The following is an 11,939-nucleotide window of genomic DNA, read 5'->3' on the forward strand; positions in this document are numbered from 1 at the left end:
GATACAAAACTGGGCTTGGTGGGAAAAGGATGGAAAACATAAATGGAAATTAAAAGCTGAAATAAGCATAACTATTATTAGAAAATGTGGAAAGTGGCTTGAAAGACTACAGCAGAGAATACTCATTGAGGTTCCTTAGTTCCTTAAACTAAAGACTGAATAAATAGGGCAGGGAATAATGACCAAGTCTCCTGAGAGCCAAGAAAGAGAAAGTTAAATTTAACAGGTAGAGAGTGTGAAGCCACTGAAGATCTGGGGACAAAGGAATGCCACAATAAGGAATATTAGTGACATTCTTATTGTGGATAAACAGAAGAAAGATGCTGGATTCTGAGAGGCTGATTTGACTTTCAATATTCTAGAATGAGGAATTAAGTCCTGGTGGTAAAGTAGGTAAGCAGAGCTATGAGGGAGAAAAGAAATATGGACGGGACATGTTGAATGGGTTCACACACTAAGTGAATGAAAGAGGTAAAGATGATACCTAATTTATTATTTTTAAAAGATTTTATTTTATTTATTTATTTATTTGACCCAAAGAGAGCGCACAAGCAGGGGGAGCGGCAGGTAGAGGGAGAGGGAGAAGTGGGCTCTCTGCTGAGCAGGGAGCCTGATGTGGGACTTGACCCCAGGACCCTGGGATCATGACCTGAGCTTAAGGGAGACACTTAGCTGACTGAGCCACCCAGGCATTCCCAGATGATACCTAATTTAAAGTCTATATGACCAGGAGAGAAGGAAATTCCAAAGGGGTATAAAAATGATGATTTTTCGTTTGAGGCACGGTGAGTTTAAGGAGACATTCAAAAGACTAGAAAAGCAGGCCTAGAATAACCAGGAAGTGACCAGAATAACAAGTAAGCAACAGAATTTGATTTTGTTTGTTTTAAGATTTTATTTATTTACTTGACAGAGAGAGACAGCAGTGAGAGAGGACACACAAGCAGGGGGAGTGGGAAAGGGAGAAGCAGGCTTCCAGCTGAGCAGAGAGCCTGATGCGGGCTCGATCCCAGGACCCTGGGATCATGACCTGAGCCAAAGGCAGATGCTTAACAACTAGAGCCCACAGCAGGTGGGCTCAGGTGCCCCAGCAACAGAATTTGTTTTAAAATGAAAGAACTAGGGGCACTTGGGTGGCTCAGTTGGTTAAGCGTCTGCCTTCTGCTCAGGTCATGATCCCAGGGTTCTGGGACAGAGTCCTGTATCTGGCTCCCTGCTCAGTGGGGAGCCTGCTTCTCTCCTGCCTGCCACTCCCCCTGCTTGTGCGCGCGCGCTCTCTCTCTCTCTGTGTCAAATAAATAAAATCTTTAAAAAAATAAAATGAAATGAAAGAACTAGGCAGATGTTATAAAGATATTAAATAGGAGAGGAAATATACTAAGCCATGGTCAGCTGGTACTGGCTTTGCATCAATAATTTCATCAATAATTATATCAATACTTTTGGTGGGGACAGGAATCAATTAGTGACCAACATTAAAAAATGCAGTTTTTCCATTTAAAAAAATTTTGTTTGTATCAGAAAAGTCAATCAAAAGCTAAGGCAAAGGTTCCCAAACTTTCTCCATTCAGGGAATTTTTAGTTTTAGTATTATTTTCACAGCACTCCTGTGAGTCGTATGAATACTTGGGTAGGTGAATTCAAAGTATTTAATATCCTTACAACTTAGTACTTGCCTGGCCTTGTACAACTTCTTGGAATCAAACTGAACAACATCACACTCTCATTTCCTGTATCACATTGATTCTCATACTGTAGTTGCTTTTTATCAGAGCACCTTCTAAAAAAAACAGCTTTGCAAAGACAGGACATTGTAGAAAAGAATGTGTCAATTTAACGTTGAAACTGTGAACTACCTCAAACTAATAGTTCAAGGCTGAGTTCACTGCTGCTCTTGGGCACCTCAGCACACAATTTGGGAAACTGGGAGCAAAGGCAAGGGGCCTAAAAAAGAGGGAAAACAAAATATAAGAGGGGAGGAGCAGAAGAAAGTTCTTAGCACAGCTAACCACAAGAGGGCAGCACAATAGTGGCTAGAGGCCCCACAAGGGTGGGGGGAGGGGTGTCAAGGAGAGAGGAGTGGAACCTTCCCATAAAAAGGCTCTAAGAAGACCTAGTTGACCAGTTCAAGAACTGTAAGTGCTTTTTCTCCTTCTACTAAAGAGGAAGAATCACTGGTCCCTGGCAGACCACCTTGTGCAGAGTGATACTGCCCTTCTCTAAATCTCCTTTGCCTGCCCCACCCATGATAGTAGCCAAGGCTTCAACAGTAGCCAAGCATTCTCCTGCATAATCTTACTGAATCCTCACAGCAACCTTTTAAAAGTGAGGCTCAAGACATTTTAAATAATACGGCTATTAAGGGGCAGGAACACCAGGATTCAAAGCCACACTGACTCCAGAGCCAATGTGCTTCCCTATTCTGCCTCAAAAGCAACCCACCTTTCAGCAACAGCCAAGTGAAGTAAAGACATCATGTTCCCTTCCCATAACTGAGACACCCATCTCTGTCACTAGGAAAACCCACTATACGAAACAAACTATTGTTTCCTTTAACTTTAATTTTAATATGCTATTAACTCCAAACACAGGACATTCAGTTCAAGCAAAAACACATTCTCATGTAGTCAGCAAATGCTGTAGCTTTTCTCTACAGGTAAATACATGTACTATTAAGGCAAGTGTTGGACACATCCAGTTTGCGGGTATGTTTCTCTAACAGATATGCTACACATGCAAGCAAGTGATTTTCACACTCATGATAATAGGTGAATGGGGTGGGGAAAGACAGGTCAAAAGGTAATTATTCATCTTCAGATGTGCTGGGTGTTGCACAGAATATTTGCAGGAGCAACGACTCACTTGTACAACCTATTAAGAAACCAAAAGCAATTGTCATCTCTCTTAATCCCACTTCTAGTTTCCTTCTCCACATTTCTCCTTCTCTCTATGACATACTCAGCCGCTTCTGCCCTTTCATTCAGAGAAAAGGAGTCTCTCCTGACTGATTAACCACCACCGGAAAGCAAACTGGGTAAATTCAACCGACACAGCAAACTTGGGCAGATAAAACCACCCAGGAAGCACTCAGCGTGGTAGCAGAAACCCCAGCAAGAACAGCTAACGTGTTCTCTCACTTGGTATCTCTTGTTCCTTGAAAACGTTCCTCCTTGAAAGATTAACAATCTCTGGCTGCTCGGGGAGAAAGAGTAACTGGCAACGCTTCTTCTGCAAAGCCTTGTTACTTGTATGATCAGAGGAGAAAGCAGCAGCGGGTGCCTCTTAAAGGATCCGAGAGAGCAAGAGTAAACACCCCCGAATCGCCCTGCCGGACCAACATTCTAAGTTCAGCACTGCCATTTTCAGAAGGCTAAACCACAAGGAGCCGGGCCTGTCTACACACGCTCCCCGCCGTCCTACGCACGCACTCCCGGTTCCCCACACTCGCCTTCCCCGCCACCGCACAGCCCTGCCGCCAAGATCGCAAACCCACCTTCGCGAGAAGGGGAGAAAGGGCCTTTTTCTTCAGAAGCGCAACAGTTCACATCTTGTTCCCTCCCCAGGTTCTGAAACCTAAAAAAGGAAGCAACCGTTATTACCCCAGAAATCCAGGGGAAAAAGATGCTCTCCCCTAGGCCATTCCGACGTCTAGAACATTTTAAAGAGCAGTAAGGGGAGAAGGAAGGCGGATACGAGGCGCACAGGGATGCAAACAGCCAACAGCGAAATACCCCGCTGCCGGCTCCCCCTCAAGAGGAAGGCTTTTTGCCGAGAAGTTTACTGCCCCAGCAGGAGCAGAACGGTGGTTAGAGGGTGGGAGGGAGGTGTACCGACACCCGCTGCCCCCCACCCAGAGGCCACGCAGCGACCGCACGCACCAGCTGCACCGATCCCGCGGCGAGGACGCGCCCCCAGGCCCGCAGGGACTGCTCCGACCCGGCGCCCGCGGCGGGCCGAGATCTGCGGAGCCCCCGGCGTGGGCAGCGGTCCAGGCGTCCGCCAGGCTGGGCCCTCCCGGGCCCTCCCGCGCGGAGTCGGCTCCCACTCACATCCCTGGGCGGCGAGCCCCGGGCCTGTCCCCGCGCGGCCGCAGCCGCTCTCCGCCCCGATGCGCGCCGCGAGTCCGGGCCCGGGGGCCGAGCGGCCGAGGCGGCGGCACCAACTCCCGAGCGCGCCGGGCGCCGGCCCAGCCTGTCAGAGCTCAGGGAAGCCGTTGGCCGCGGCCGCCGCTACCCCCTTCGGCTTCTCTTCCTCTCTCCTTCCTCCAGCTCACACCACTCCCACTTTGGGCAGCCAGGAAGCCTGTCGTCACAGGCGTCGTCTCCGCCCTCTCCCGGGCCACCCCGTCTTCTCAGTGCCTCAGGCGACACTGGCTCGGCTCGGAAGCCCTATTTGCGTCGGCGTCAGCCTCTTCTCAGGCGGACGGTTCACTGCTGACTGAGGAAGACCCGCGGGACTGGCGGGGGCGGGGGCGGGGGCGGGGGCGGGGGCGGAACCCAACCGCGCCCCCCCCGACTGCGCGTGCGCCGAGCCGCCACGGTGCCCTTTTCCGGGCGCGCGCCGTGGCGCTGGCAAAGGCAGGACACGTACAACCCGGGCTTCTCGGGAAGTCGGCGGGAGCGCGCGGAGATTCCCGGGCCGTCCCCGGAGAGAACGGGCGTGGGAAATGGGGCCAGAGCTGGCTACCTGGGCCCCACAGCCCCCAGGAGCCCGGCGCGGACGCGGGGCCTGGCTCTCCCCAGACGGGCGTGTGTGTGGCCGCCGCCCGCCGTGGAGGCGGCTGGGAATGAGTCAGCCCGGTCGGGAAGGCGCCCCCTGCACGCAGCCTGGCACCACAGCGCCATCCTCCCGTGCCCTCGTGTCGGTTCCCCTTCTGCTTTCGCTTCCACGTTCCGCGTCCGGCAAACCGGTCCTTCCCCAGTCCAGGCCTCTAGGCCGAGGGGAAGTGGCGCCGAGGGTTGGGGCAGCATTCACAGACGCTGTTTTGTGCAGGGGCAATCCCGAGCGCCTGGCTCCAATCCAAGAAAAGGGTGAGGGTGGAATGAGGCGCCCAGGGGCTTGCCGATTGGCGACAAGACCCAGCGAATGAGGAGAAAGAGCCCACCGTCTCCCAAAAGCCCCATTCATTCGTGCAACGAATATTCCCATAGCATCCACCAGGTGCTGGGCTGCAAGGGCTCCAAGGATGCTGCTATGTAATTGCAACCCGCATTCTACTTGCTCTACTGGAGCATATATTCTGATAAAAGTGACAAATATACTTTGTATCATATACCAGGATATAATTGCACCTAAGAAAAATAATACAAAGTAAAGGAATAGAAAGTGAGGAAGCAGTGTGCTATTTTAGTGAGGGTGGCCAGGAGAGACCTCCCAGAGTAAGTGACATCTGAGCAGAGATGTGAAGAATGAAAATGAGCCAGTCGTGTGACTACGTGGGAAGAGAGTTTCAGGCAGAGGGACTAGCAAAGGCAAAGACCCTGAAAAAGGGCTTGACAAGTTCAAGGACCAGAAAAGAGGTCAATGTGGCTGGAGGACAGTGAAGGAGAGGGCAGTGGAAAGAGATGAGTCCAAAGGAGTAGCCTGGGACCCAACTATGCACGGTCTTTCTCACTTATTAGCCCTCTTTCTCTCTGAAACATTTGATGCATTTATACCTGTTTCTCCATTCACAAATGATGCTGAGATTCAGGTCTAACTTGAATTTAATGATTTCTTTAAATCAATTCACCAATGCAACTCTTACATTCCTTCTTACATAAGACCCATTGCAAAAGGTCTTTGAGCAGATGATAGCAGGATAGGAAATGACTTGAATTCATACCTACTCCTTCAAAGTAAATAATGAACTACAGCTCTTGTTTTCTCATAAGAGGGAGGGATTTACAGGAGAATTGCGTTCCTATGGCTACTGTTTTACAAGCAAAATATGCTGGAGAGTCCTCATTTTTAATATCTAAAAAGGAATCAGAAATAGTTGTGAGTCAACGGCAAATCTAAAATCTGCTTAGAATATAAAGGCTGAGATCACAAGCAGCAACCACCATGCAAGTTCCCCTTTCCTGAAAATGAAAACTGTTACTGGAGTAGAAACCAGAACACAGACCCACACAAAAAAGATAAAATGGCAGAGTTGTCCTTCATGTCACAGCTAAGATCAAAATCATCTATCTGAATTGTGGAAATGGAAACATTCGCTTTTGTGAGAAAAAAAAATGCCTGTTTTATGAACTCTGAAACAGTGCAGAGGTATTTACTGCAATGAGCGATATTTCTATATTTTATAATGCTTATTTATTCAACCAGACATGGTGCCTGTTACCAGCCACTGCCTGTTTGCAGGAAGGAAGAAGTGAATATTCAGAGTTCCTTGTGGGGGAAGGTGTGGTGTCTAAATGGGTGTCTCTTGATAGGATGGAGGCCCCGAAATGCGGGGTGAAGATCAGGTGGGATCCAGGGGCACAGGAGGAGAAAGAGTTCACCTAAGGCAGAACAAAGGAGATAGAAGTTTATCGAATACACAGAAAGGGAGCTGAGCGCAGGACAGCCACGGAGGAGCTGTCTGCAACCAGGTAGTGGGTGGGGGCCATTTTTCAAAGGGGGAAGATAAAGAGGTAGGCAACGTATGGAATTCTCCTTTTCTTGGTAATTGTGCCTACGTGTAAATTGTCACACAGCTCACATTGCTCGCAAGTTTGCTGAGCTGAAGGAGAAAATAGATCGTCATTCTGGAATAGAGCTTGAAGATGGTTCCAAGTTCTTGAAATCTGGTGATGCCACCATTGTTGATATGGTTTCTGGAAAGCCTTTGTGTGTTGAGACCTTCTCTGATTATCCTCCTCTAGGCTGTTTTGCTGTCCATGACATGAGACAGACGGTTGCTGTGGGTGTCATCAAAGCAGTGGATAAGAAGGCAGCTGGAGCTGGCAAGGTCACCAAGTCTGTCCAGAAAGTTCAGAAGGCTAAATGAATATTATCCCCAATACTTGCCAACCTCATCTTAATCAGTGGTGGAAGAACAGTCTCAAAACTCTTTGCGTCAACTGGCCATTTAATTTTAATAGTAAAAGACTGGTTAATGATAACAATGCATTGTAAAATCTTCAGAAGGAAAGTGTTTTGCAGACCATTTGTTTTTTTGTGTGTGTGGCAGTTTTTAAGTTATTAGTTTTTTAAACTTAGTACTTTTTAATGGAAACAACTTGACCAAAAGTCTGTCACAGAATTTTGAGACCCATTAAAACAAAAGTTTAATGAGGGAAAAAAAAAAAAAAAGATTTACATTTGGGTAAAAAAACAAAAATAACCAAAAAAACTATGCATTAAATGATGAAATAATAAAAACATCATTCTTAAGAGGAGCAAAAAAAGGGACACCTGGGTGGCTCAGTTGGTTGGGCATCTGCCTTCGGGGCTCAGGTCATGATCCCAGGGTCCTGGGATTGAGTCCCATATAGGGCTCCTTGCTTGGCGGGGAGGCTGCTTCTCCCTCTGCCTGCTCTAACTGTTCAGCCTGCTGCTCTCTCTCTCTGACAAGTAAATAAATAAAATCTTTAAAAAAGAGAGAGAGAGAGAGAGAGAGAGCAAAAAAAGACACAGAAAAGTCCTTGGAAAGGGAAACAGGTCAAGCAAATGGTTGGGAGTTGCTTTGTTTCTTTCCAAGATAGGGAAGAATACTTTTCTGAAGGCAAGGGAGGTAGCTATGGAGAGAGGCTGATTTATTCCTGGTCTAGTAATATAAACGGAAAGGCAAAGGCCGGATAAACAGACAAGCTTTGAACCACCCAGATATTTTAGAATCATTCATTTCAAAGTTTGCTTAGCTATGGGGGTAGAGGGAGTCCAAAACCTCCTCTGTACTTCAGCATATCCCTGATGTCTCATCCTTCCTTATAGTCCCAAAGATAAAGGTGTTCCTGGCAAACAGATCCCTCCTTCCCTTGAGATAACCAGATACATTTAACTTTGGTGTATGAAAACCAAAAGTTTTCCCCTCTGTAAGCAAGGAATTAATAACCTTCTTCAAGTGAGGATAATTAATTGGTAAAATATGAAAAATGTCTATTATAATTATGCTCTACTGAAACTGTTTTACTTAAAACAGGGGTATAGTTAGCAATTCATTAAAAATATTTTTCTTTATAAAAGGAGTCATATCATGATTCATTCTTAAGAATAGAAATTCCCTTGGCATAATTTTTTGTTTACAGAGCATTAATTCCTCAGTTCTTATTTAGATTATGGATTCTGCCTTCTTTCTCTAAGAATGGTCCTCTTCACCCAGAATAGCCAGCCTCTGGCCCCTTATTGTTCATGACCCTGCCCCAACAGCCATTGATGGTGGCATGAGTTGTCACCTTACTCAAGATGAGCCAATCAAGGTCTCCCTTTCAGAGAAGCCCAAACTGGGATTCAAAGACAGTTGCTCAGACTTCTCTTTTCACTTACTTGCTTCCTACGCTCTAAAGTTAAATCTGCCATTGTGGTGTGGCCACCTTTACGTACATGGAGTTGCACAGAAGGCTGATTTGCTGGGGGGGGGGGGGGGGGGGGCGGGCGGGCGGGAGATTAACACAGATCTAAGACAGGACAGAGAAAAAGAGAGAAAGCACACCAACAAAGAGTCCTCATCGTGTTTCAGTTTCCTTTTCCTTCTAAGGCCCAAAGAAACTTCCTGTATTTGGTATCTTGAAAATATTTCCTTATGACAAATTTCTCCTTTTTACTTAAGCTAGATCTACTAGTGTGGAGTACTTGCTACAAAATAACCTGAAGAAGACAGATACTATAGCACACTGATGAGAAGAGAAACAAAAAAAATCCTCTCAAATCCCAAGAGAGAAGATGTACAACTTTTAAAAATCCAATTTACCCACAAATTCTCAAGTCTATCTCCAATGAAGGAGCCAAGCCTAACTATGTAAGTATTAGTCACAATCTGAGACATTACACGGAACCCATGTAATTTTGGTTAGCCAAAAATAAGCTATCTTTGAGCAGGGTGGCTACGTCTTACGGAGAAATTTTCCTCACCCTCACCTCCTCTTCCAAATCATCACTCCCTTCAGGGCTGTTGGGTTTTCTCTTCTCACTCACTTCATCCAACTCTCTCTGTAACTGAATTTTGTGACTCTTCTGGGCCATAGCTATAGTAATTGCTGTGGTCACTCCACTTCAGTTAAACTATTGACCCAAGGGAAATCTAATTTGATATTAAAACATCTTACTGGTATGTTTAAATACTGTGTATTTCAATTTTACCTATGAAATACACAGTGGGACCAAAATAATGCTGCCTAAAGCTGTTCTCAACTTTAAGTTCTACATACCCCCAATGTCTATAATTTGTCCTTAAGTATATTTGCTCAACAAAGAGACCCCTCCCCATCCCCGTCTCTCCCTCCATGCCTTCTCTTTCTAAGTAAGGTCTGGAGGCTGCACTTTTTTACCTCTGCACAATGAGAGTTGGTCAAAGGGAAAGTCAGTGTTTTCCCCCCAGCATAGGCAGCTGGTAGTGAGGGAGCACCGTCTTTAGGGTGGTCTTACTTTATCCACATTTCTGTCCTCTCAGTTCTTTTGGAAACCTGCTACCTATCAGTGGCTCATGTCTGAATGTGTTGACTTGAAATATGTTTTCTTAAAAAAAAGACACTTATGTTATTCTGGGCCATTGCTGAAATTATTGTAGTTGAAGGACTATGAAGTATTTTGTTTTTTTTAAATTAATTTATGTGTTTATTTTAATAAACATATAATGTATTTTTATCCCCAGGGGTACAGGTCTGTGAATCGCCAGGTTTACCCATTTCACAGCACTCATCATAGCACATACCCTCCCCAATGTCCATATCCCCACCACCCTCTCCCGTCCCCCCTCCCCCCAGCAACACTCAGTCTGTTTTTTGAGATTGAGTCTTTTATGGTTTGTCTCCCTCCCAATCCCATTTTTATTTGTTTTTTTAACAAGGAGTTTAGTTTTATTTTCTCTGTGCATTTCCAAAAACACTTAGGAGCAATTTAGGAAAACAAAAAACACCTGTGAAAAAAAATTACACTAAAAAAAAAAAAAAAAAAGCCTGAGAAAGATTGGTGCCTTAGCTGCAGGGAGCTACAGAAATTCTGATTGGTCCAAAGAATTGAAAAGATACTGGGAAGCTAAAACAGGAGGCAAAGGAATGAGAAATTACTAAGGAAAACGGTCTGAAAGTGGGCCACGAGGGGAAGAGGCCGGGGGTTGATCTGGGTGGAGGGAGGGGGCACCCACTGGTAGCCATCTGGTGGGGGTCGTGGAAGCCCAGTGTGTCCCTGGGGGGCATCTGTGGAGGAGGTCCACGCATCCCATGTAGAGGCATAGACCTGGATGACGCATGGGAGATGCAAACAGCGGCCACTGGTGGGGGAAGGAAGGCATGCCCATTAGAGGAGGTCCTAGATGAGGCACTCCAGGTGGGGGTTGAGGTGATGGCTGCCCCCCAGAGCCTGACGGCCTGGAATGGGGATGTCCTAACCCATGAGGGCCACGGTAGGCCAGCTGCATCTGAGACATCCCTGGATGGGGCATCCCACACAGTGAGAATAGGTGAGGATATGAGTATCCATGTCCAAGATGTCCAGACCCTGCATTCCTGATGATGGTGGGCCATGTCCTCCAGCCCCAGGAGACACAGGCAATGGGGGCCTAGCTGGGAGTATCCCAGGTAGAAGGGCTCCAGGAGGCAACACTGGGGGTGGGAGGGACCGAGGAGGAGGGCTACCTGATGGAGGAAGCCCAGATCCCAGTGATGATGCCACAGAATTGGGGGTTGAAGGTGGAGAGGGTGAATCTGCAAGGAGCTGACGAGGGCAGTCAGCCTGGGAGAGTAGGTTCTGGGCTGCCAGAAGTTGTTCGGCTGCTGAACCCTGGTGCTGACCCTTGGAGTCCTTCTCAAAGGCATAGGACACAGTGATAGGGCGGTTACAGAGATAATGTCCATTCGAAACATGAACAGCTGCTTCCAAAGCATCAAACAAAACAAAATTAATAAAGGCATAATCTTTGGAGTTGTCTGTGTTAGGGTCCTGCACAATCTCTGGAGTTTGTAAAATCACCCCAAAGGCGCTGGAAATACCACAAACAGCTTCCCATCCATCTCTGAGTCCAGGTTGCCAACGACAATGTTGGCCCCACATCCGGGTTCTTGCGAACTGATGCCTGGTCCACCTTCCCACACGGTTTGATCAGGTTCATGATCTTCGTGGCGGAGTCAGCTTCCTCGTCGCCCAAGAATTCCACGAAGCCATGGCCTGGTGCTGACCTGTGACTTCATCCTTTGACATGTGGGAGCTGACTACTGGCCCTGCCTGGAGGATTAGCTCCCACGGCCGTGGCTGGCCAACCTCCCCGTCCAAGCCTCCCACGTAGACAGCGGCACCCTGGTTCTGCTCAGAGATCGGCCTGGCTGTGTGGCAAGGGGCTCCTGCATGCTCCATTATGAAGTGCTTGAAAGCCCACTGAATCAAAGTCGTATGCAAAAGTCATCTACTTTCATAACTGTTAATAACGATTGGTCAGACTTCAGTTAGGAATTATAAATTGTGAATTACAAATTGAATCCATCAAGAAGACATGTGCAAGTCCTAACTACCAGTAACTGTGAATGTGATTTCATATGGAAAGAGGGTCTTTGCAGATGTAATTGAGTTAAGATGAGGTCATTAGCCCTAATCCAATACAACTGGCATCCTTTTTTTTTTTTTAAGATTTTATTTATCTGAGAGAGAGAAAGCACACAAGAGGGAGGAGGGACAGAGGGAGAGGGAGAAGCAGACTCCCCACTGAGCAGGGAGCTCGACACTGGGCTCAATCCCAGGACCCTAAATCACGACCTGAGCAGAAGAGAGATGCTTGACCACCTGAGCCACCCAGCTACGCCAGGACTGGTGTCCTTGTGAGAAGTGGA

At 47.1% G+C, this 11,939-nt stretch overlaps 1 protein-coding gene and 1 pseudogene across 3 annotated transcripts in view; both read right to left on the reverse strand.

Moving 5' to 3' along the window:
• Positions 1-4,262, reverse strand: part of JAK2 (Janus kinase 2) — a 133,108-nt gene extending 128,846 nt beyond the window's left edge. The window contains exons 1-2 of one of the 2 annotated variants that reach the window (XM_080819571.1): positions 3,879-4,262; positions 3,494-3,573 (exon numbers count right to left, since the gene is read on the reverse strand). The gene's annotated coding sequence lies outside the window, so the exon portion shown is untranslated. Of the gene's footprint in view, positions 1-3,493; positions 3,574-3,878 lie in introns of those variants that run through there. The other variant, XM_080819572.1, reaches the window with a different exon arrangement.
• Positions 4,263-10,096: 5,834 nt separating this feature from the next.
• On the reverse strand, positions 10,097-11,469 carry LOC308352968 (splicing factor 3B subunit 4-like; annotated as a pseudogene). The gene has a single exon. The product of its transcript is annotated as a splicing factor 3B subunit 4-like (transcript).
• Positions 11,470-11,939: the final 470 nt, after the last annotated feature.

The sequence above is a fragment of the Martes martes genome (assembly GCF_963455335.1).
Source record: "Martes martes genome assembly, chromosome: 12".
Classification (NCBI taxonomy): Eukaryota; Metazoa; Chordata; class Mammalia; order Carnivora; family Mustelidae; genus Martes; species Martes martes.